This window comes from Vipera ursinii (genome assembly GCF_947247035.1).
Source record: "Vipera ursinii genome assembly, chromosome: Z".
NCBI lineage: Eukaryota > Metazoa > Chordata > Lepidosauria > Squamata > Viperidae > Vipera > Vipera ursinii.
The window spans coordinates 74,037,287-74,045,309 of record NC_139517.1 but is presented as its reverse complement, the minus strand read 5'-3'; the positions used below and the strand labels follow the sequence as shown (position 1 = coordinate 74,045,309).

The following is an 8,023-nucleotide window of genomic DNA, read 5'->3' as shown; positions in this document are numbered from 1 at the left end:
GCACGCCATGGGGGGAGGGGGCGGCATCGCCTGTTATTTCTAGTACTCTCAGACGATGTTTTGCGCGTGCGCGTTCTTTCTTCCATCCCTATCTTTTCGGAGAAAATAGCGAGAGCCCGAAGGCTTGCTTGGACAAAGCCGTAAAGGTAGCGCGCGCGCGTGCGCGCGTTCTCTCTGGCTCATTCCTGGTTCTCCAGCACCCTCCCTCGCTGTGGAACTGCCGCTATTTTCTGATTGGCCGCCTGGTGCCCCGGCCAGGTGTCAGCAATAGCAGGAGATAAGACTGCAAGGAGTGCGGAAGGGAGTAAAGAGAGAGTCTCATGACGGAGGCATATGGTCGCCTATGGCTATCACTTTTCTTTTAATTCAGTGGTGATAGCCTATAGGCGCTTGCTACCAAAGAAGACCCTGATCAAAGCCAGGGAAAATTCAGAGCTGGCCCCTTCTATGACAGCTGCCATGCTTATGTAAAGGAAGGCGCAACCGGTTCTCATATCTGACCAGTCACCTTTTGGGACGCTTGCTTTATACTGGAGATACTTTAATTTTGGGTTCGCCTCCTGCTCTTGGTGTCGGATATTGGAAGTACTGGACTGGTGCACACAACTCCAAAGGTTAGAGGGGTTCTCCCCTTCTTCCCCTCATATGAGTTTAGTTACCTGAAAATGACAAGCAGCTCAAGATGCTCCACCACCGCTTAGACCTGTGGGCAGGGGACACAGATGGAGATTTTAAGGAATTGTTGAATCAGCTTTTATCTTCAGCTTTGGACCACTTTGCTGAAGAAAAGAGGGAATGGGCTGGAACTGGGGTTGGTGGAGCTGAGAAATCAGAAGTTATCTGATAGCTTCCATTTTGCTGCATCTCTCTTGCATTATGCTGAGTGTGAGCATGGACAAGTGTCCGCCTCTTTGCTCTCTACCAGTCTCCTTTTTTGCAGTGCCTACTGCAGGGAAAGGTGGAAATGTGTCTGTATTTGGAGAATGATTTTGATGCAATTGCCACTTGGATTCTGCTGAAATATGTCTTATAGAATTTCAAGCAGCATTTCCTTTACAGATCTTAGGTGGGTCTTGCAAAAATGGTATTTCTAGCTCTGATGTAATACTACAACAGGGTGACTAGAGAGAAAGAATGCTATACATTTAATATAGTCTCACAAATTCTTTATTTCTTTAGGGAATTTATGTCTTCCGAAAATAGTCTTTGCAGATACATCCAATGCTTGTAATAGATTGAAACTATAATTAGAATTGTATGCTTATTACTGATTCAAATGCATTGAGATTTTATGCAGTGAATTGAGTTGTTAGTAATCATATAATCTTAAGGTTTGCAGAAAGTGATAGAGCTAAAAAGGATTATAGCTTTTTTAAACAAAACACAGATAACTTTACTATTATTTACTTAAAAATCCATTAAAAGTCAACTTACATTCTGTTAATTGTGTGCTTATGGTTGTAGTTTTTCTAATTTAGAAGTCAGTTTAATAATCCATTTTTAGCTAAAATTGCAGTGATTATTGGTAGTTTTATTGCTGTTTTTATCCATAGTCTTAAGTGTAAGGATGTATACGTGAACATAACTTCAAGTACACCTGAGGACATAGTAAAGTTGACTTTATGATAGCATTCAATTTAATTTGTAAGAAAGTAGTTATACAATAGACAGCAAAATTTTCAACTATGTTCTAGCTTTTTCTTCTTTCTTCTTTCATCTGATTTATTTTAACCTTTAATGTAGCTGGGCCTGGCCAGTAAGCTTATTAATTTACATTTATAAACTAATCAGACTAAATTAGTGGCCAGCTGTTTGAGCTTGCAGATTTATGGAAACATCCAAGTACAAATAATTTTGCTATTTTGCTTTCTGCTAAGAGTGAAATGAATAAATAATATTACATATTATTGTTACCTTATTTTTGCATATAGCACCTTTAAAATATTACAGAGAAGAGCTATAGTTCTAGTTTACATCAGTGTGAATACCATTTTATGAAGCAAGAACATGTTTTCCAACTTGTACTAGTTCAATCTGCACTGTCCATATTGTATGCTGTGCTTCAATTCCTTGTAGTTAAAACTATCCACTCTGCTTAGCTACTGCAACCTGTAGTGGGAATGGCCACTCTCCTTTAGTCATTGGCCTCCGGTGCCATTTTTCTAAAATGATAAGAAAATGAAAAGGTGGAATTTTGAAAAGTTAAATTTACTAATGACTTGTAATAGAACTTTCTTTTTCTTAGACCAGTTGAAATTGACAGGGATTTCCCACTTTTCCCTTTTAGTCCTTGTAACAGAAAACAAATGATATTAAAAAGTATGTTTGTGGAGCGGGACCGGTCCAGGAACAAGTGAATCCATCAACTGAGTCATACAAAGTATTAAATCATCACCATGGCAAAAATAAAGGAAGGGGTTGAAATCTCAAAGAGTAGTAGCAGTCATGATTAGGACTTATGTTGCAAACCACTTGCACCCTTACCTGGATTTTGAGGCCCTGTGCATGGTCATTCATGTCCTAGGCAACTCTTGGCTTAATTGTGGCAACATGCTCTATAGGGGCTATCTTTGAAGAGTATTTAGAAGCTGCAGCTGGTGCAGAATGCAGTGGCACACACAGTCCTGGGAGTCTCTAGGGTTGCTTATATAACACTGCTACTGCACGAACTGCATTGGTTACCAATTTGTTTCCAGATCTAATTCATGGTGCTGTTTGTTGCCTTTAAAGCCATAATGGCATGGGCCCAGGACATTTGAGGAGCCATCTCTCCTAAATGGGACTAGCCTGTCCCACTCACACCAGTAGAAGAGGCCTATTAAGGAATTCTAGCACGAGGATTCAAGGAGAAGAACCTTTTCCATTGTGGCCCCATTCCTGTGGAACACTCTATTACCAGAGGTGAAAACTGCTTTTGGCCTTCCAGAAGGGTATTAAAACTTGTTGGTTGGCCCAAATCTGTTCCAAGGGAGGCACCCACTGCTGGAATTGGCTAACTGTTCCATCCATCTCTCTATTCTTATCAGTGTAGTTTTTAAAATCTTACTGTGTAGTTTTAATGCTTTAATATTTTAATTTCCCCCCCCCGCTTCTTTTATAGCTTGTAAGCCGCTCAGAGTTACTTTATAGGGGACATGGGTGGCATAAAAATCAATAAAGCAAATAAAATAAATCTGGGAATTTGAGCAAGCAACTGCTTGGCTTGCTTGTTTCTATAATTATACGTTAGTAAATAAGAAAGAAAATAATCTAGAAAAAATTGATCTGTCTCAGCTACAATTATAATGTAGCAAAATACTTTAAAATGCAACTATACTGTATTAAATACATGCTAAGGAATTTAAACATGAATTTAATGAATGTATGAAGTAATTTAAATATAAAAATGCTGTTCCTTTTCCTAAATTATATATTGGAATGTATCAAGAAACATTGGTTTCAGATGAAAATTTATGATCCAGGTGAAACTGAGTAAAACATTTTCAGTAAGAGAAATTTTAACATATCTTAAAAGCAAATACCTGATTTTCATTCAATTAAAATGTCTATACCTCTGCAGATTATTAGCTATTAAGGTTACTTATTTATTTTGGTGCAATTTTACATTCTAGGTTTGAGAGGCTACAGAATATGATGAAAGCCTTTGTTTAGTGCCAAAATGTAAAATAAACACTATATTCAATATAACAAATATGACAAAATAGTTCTGTACATTGTTAGAATGCTTAGTTGAAGTATTGTAGAAACAGCCAAAAGAAGTTGAGTTATAATTGGATCATGCATGCCATATATGCTAGAAGGCTATTGACATACAGGTAGACCCTAATTTACAATTGGGACTGGGATTACTATTGCTAAGTCATAGATGTAAAATCTGACATTACACAAAGCAGCATTGCCACAGCAATCCAGATGGTCTTCATTGCTGTGGTAACCACAAGATGCATGGGTCATTAAGTGACAAGCAGTGGGAGTCCCAGTTAAGGACCACAGTGGTACTGTGTGTATGTGGGAAGCCCCTGGAATGTCTAGCTCAGGCGAGCCGAGGAGAGGGAGTTGGAGAAGGGTCATGCACACTTCTGTATAGGTGTGAACATGTGTGGGAGGGTATTGGATATGAATGTTTGAGCATATTAGGGAGGCCTAGGAAGGAGGACCTTGCATGGTATGTAAGGAGGAAGTGGAAGCAACCTGTGACCAATCTTTTGTGCTTCCCTATTGATATTCCATTTCTGAAGCCGCAAGTGAAGGTCACAAATAATGATCACAGCTACCCTCTATCAGTTTCTTATTGGTAATAATTGCCAGGTCATAAACCTGATCTTGAATATACTGTATGTAGCATTTTTGTCAGATCAATAATATTTACCACATCTTACTGTTCCTCCATCTTGCTGGTGTTGCTGCTAATTTTATACTTATTTTATACTTGTCTCTTGTATTAGTCTCTTGTATGTAGCTTTTGTAAGCTTCTCTTAGTTTGCCTTTAATATAAATTTAATTAGATGTTGCAGCAGTGGTCTACACTTTTCCAGTGATAGTAATCACAATAAGTTAATAAACTTATTACATTTGAGAGGTCTTGTGAATGTTATGAATATATATTCAACAGATATACTGTATGAATAGGAAAGAAACCAGTCACCAATAAAGGTTCTTAATGTATTTTTTATGGACCAAAATCCTCAGAGGAGATAAACATCTCTGCAGAAGGAATTCTACACAAAGGAACCTGATGTCTCTAGTTAAAAGCCCTGAAGTAGTGTAGCTAAAAAAGTTCCAAACAATTAGGATCTTCACTGGGATTTAGCATCTTTGATCTAATCTCATAGAATTCTTGCATTTTTAAAGTGTTTTTACTTTGTTAGCATACTTTCCTCTTTTAATATATAACATTACCTTGAATTTTTATTTTGCTTATAATACACAGGACAAGAATAAATTACTTTAAAGAAAAAGCTATTGCTCTGTACAGTGTATTACTACATTTAATCTGTTTTGTCTGCTAATGATACTGATACAATTTTATTTCAGTTCTGGTATCACACAGTTTTATGTCTAACAGCAACAACAACAATAATAATGGATTGACTACAAAAAGGCATTTGATTCTGCCACATGATTGGATAATCAAATGCCTAGAACATAAGTAGGCAACCTTGGCTCTTTTATGACTCATGGACTTCAACTCCCAGAATTCCTGAGCCAGCTGGCTCAGGAATTGTGGGAGTTGAAGTCCATGAGTCATAAAAGAGCCAAGGTTGCCTACCTCTGTTCTAGAAATTACAGGAGTCAGTAGAAACATCAGAAACTTTGTGCAAAGATTGATGGCACAATGGAAGACACACTTGGTGGTCAATAGTGAGAGACTGGGAGAGGTTAATACGTATTTACCTGAAAATAAGACTGGGTCATTTTTTTGCCTCCAAAAGAAGCACCACGTCTTATTTTCAGCGGATGTCTTACCTCTGGTTCCATATGCCCCGCCCAGCAGGTCCACTTCTTCTGAGGCCAAAGCAGCAGCTTCATTTGCAGCTGCATTCTGGCCTACATATTGCAGTCAGGCCTTTCCGGAAGGCCTATGTAGCTGAATACTGAGCTATGGATTCAATCCATAGCTCAGTCCTTGGCTGCAGAGGTCTTACAGAACTGGCTGCACAGGCCTTCTGGAAAGGTCTGTGACTGAGAAATGCAGGCCTGGCTGCAGAAGACGCCTCAGAAGAAGTGGGCTGGCAAGAAGAGGCCTGGCTACAAGGTAAGTGGGTGCAGGGTATGTGGGGCAGCTCCATCCCCAACCCCCATCCTAGCTTGATTTTTAGGTATGTGCCTCGCTCCAAAACTAGGGCTTATTTTTGGGATAGGGCTTATATTAGGTCCATACCCCAAAGTCAAGCTAGGGCTTATTTTTGGGGTAAGCCTTACTTTCGGGGAGAGGACTATTTCAAGGAAATTCACTATCACTGCTACTATTTGTCGTTGCACTGTTTGGTCTGTCAACAATACTGAATAACTCAGGCCATGGCTATCAAACATCATAAGCTTCTGCTACACTATTCCACCACCTTTACATGGACGATCTGAAGCTGGATGGAAAAATATCTGAAATAGAATCACTGTTCATCACTGTCTATAATTATATATATATATATATATATATATATATATATATATATATATATATATATATATATATGGATCCACATACAGGCACCCGCGAAAACCTCAGAAAACACACACACACACACACACACACACACACACACACACACACACACACATATATATATATATATATATATATATATATATATATATATATATATATATATATGGATCCTTGGTTTTTCGGGTTTTTCCCCGTGTAGAACTAAAGGTGTAGGCGCAACGTTTCGACGGAATCCCATCCGTCATCATCAGGCTTTAGCTTCCTTCTTCTGGGAGAAGCATGTGGTTGTTTGTTCCTCTTTTTTAAACTGCCAGAGGGGGTGTGTTCTGTGGAGGTGTGCTCTGATTGGGTAGGGGACCAAGTGTGTTCTGATTGGGTGGGAGTGTGTTTTGAATGGTGGGTGTGTTCTGATTGGGTGGGGGGGGGTGTTCTGAGTGGATGGGCTGGTCTCAGCTGCCAGCTCCAGACGTTGCGCCTACACCTTTAGTTCTACGTGGGGAAAAACCCGAAAAACCAAGGATCCACATACAGGCACCCGCGAAAACCTCAGAAAACAAATTATACATATATTATATATATACATATATATAATAAGTGCACGCATTGAAGAGCACAAAAACTCACTCAGAAAGGGAGAACAAACTTCATCCCTGGTCCAACACTTTGAAGCCACGGGACATGAAATTGATTTTAAAAAAACCAAAACTATTGCCAAAATTGAACATTTTAACAACAGAATAATCAGAGAAGCCATTGAGATAGAAAAACGCCCCCACAGCATGAATAAACGAGATGATACCTCTCGTCTACCAGCCATTTGGAAACCCGCCTTGATTGACAGACGAAGCCCAACCACCAAGAATGATACCAGACCCAAACTCATGATAACATCACATGACATCACCACCACACAACCATTCAAAAAGCAAATCCGAACCCACAACGATAAAGACACACAACCACAAAACAGAAACCTAACTACAGCTGCAACATCAGCCACTTTAAACCCCTCCAAACCACACAATAAGCAAACTGACACCCACTATAAAAACATGGCACCACCACAAACACGAAGCCGAACAAAAGCAGCACAACTCACCAGCTCAGGTCTGGAGCTGGCAGCTGAGACCAGCCCATCCACTCAGAACACACCCCCACCCAATCAGAACACCCCCACCATTCAAAACACACTCCCACCCAATCAGAACACACTTGGTCCCCTACCCAATCAGAGCACACCTCCACAGAACACACCCCCTCTGGCAGTTTAAAAAAGAGGAACAAACAGCCACATGCTTCTCCCAGAAGAAGGAAACAGAAGCCTGATGATGATGGATGGGATTCCATCGAAACGTTGCGCCTACACCTTTAATTCTACGCGGGGAAAAACCCGAAAAACCAAGGATCCACATACAGGCACCCGCGAAAACCTCAGAAAACATATATATATATATATATATATATATATATATATATATATATATATATATATATATATATATATATATATATATATATGACATTGCAGAGCTTAAATGGACTCCAGAAGATGGTAGAGGACAGGAAGGCCTGGAGGAACATTGTCCATAGGGTCGCGATGGGTCGGACACAACTTCACAACTAACAACAATAACAACAACAACAATACATTGCAATGGAGTTTGGATTCGGCAAATGTGTCATGCTCACTATCAAACAAGAAAAAATAGTAAAAACTGAAATACTCAAGATGCCCCACAAAGATAACATTAAGAGGATGAGAATGATTACTACAAATACATGGGTATCTTTCAAGCTAACAATATCAAGTACGCTGAAGTCAAGAAAAAGATTAGAGGTGAATTCATCAAGAGAGTA

At 39.3% G+C, this 8,023-nt stretch overlaps 1 protein-coding gene across 8 annotated transcripts in view; it reads left to right on the top strand.

Annotated features, from left to right (window-relative positions):
- The first annotated feature begins 236 nt into the window (after positions 1 to 236).
- Positions 237 to 8,023, top strand: part of MYRIP (myosin VIIA and Rab interacting protein) — an 81,444-nt gene continuing 73,657 nt past the window's right edge. For all 8 annotated transcript variants that reach the window (XM_083379345.1, XM_083379341.1, XM_083379346.1 and 5 more), the window contains exon 1: positions 237 to 614. The gene's annotated coding sequence lies outside the window, so the exon portion shown is untranslated. The remainder of the gene's footprint in view (positions 615 to 8,023) is intronic.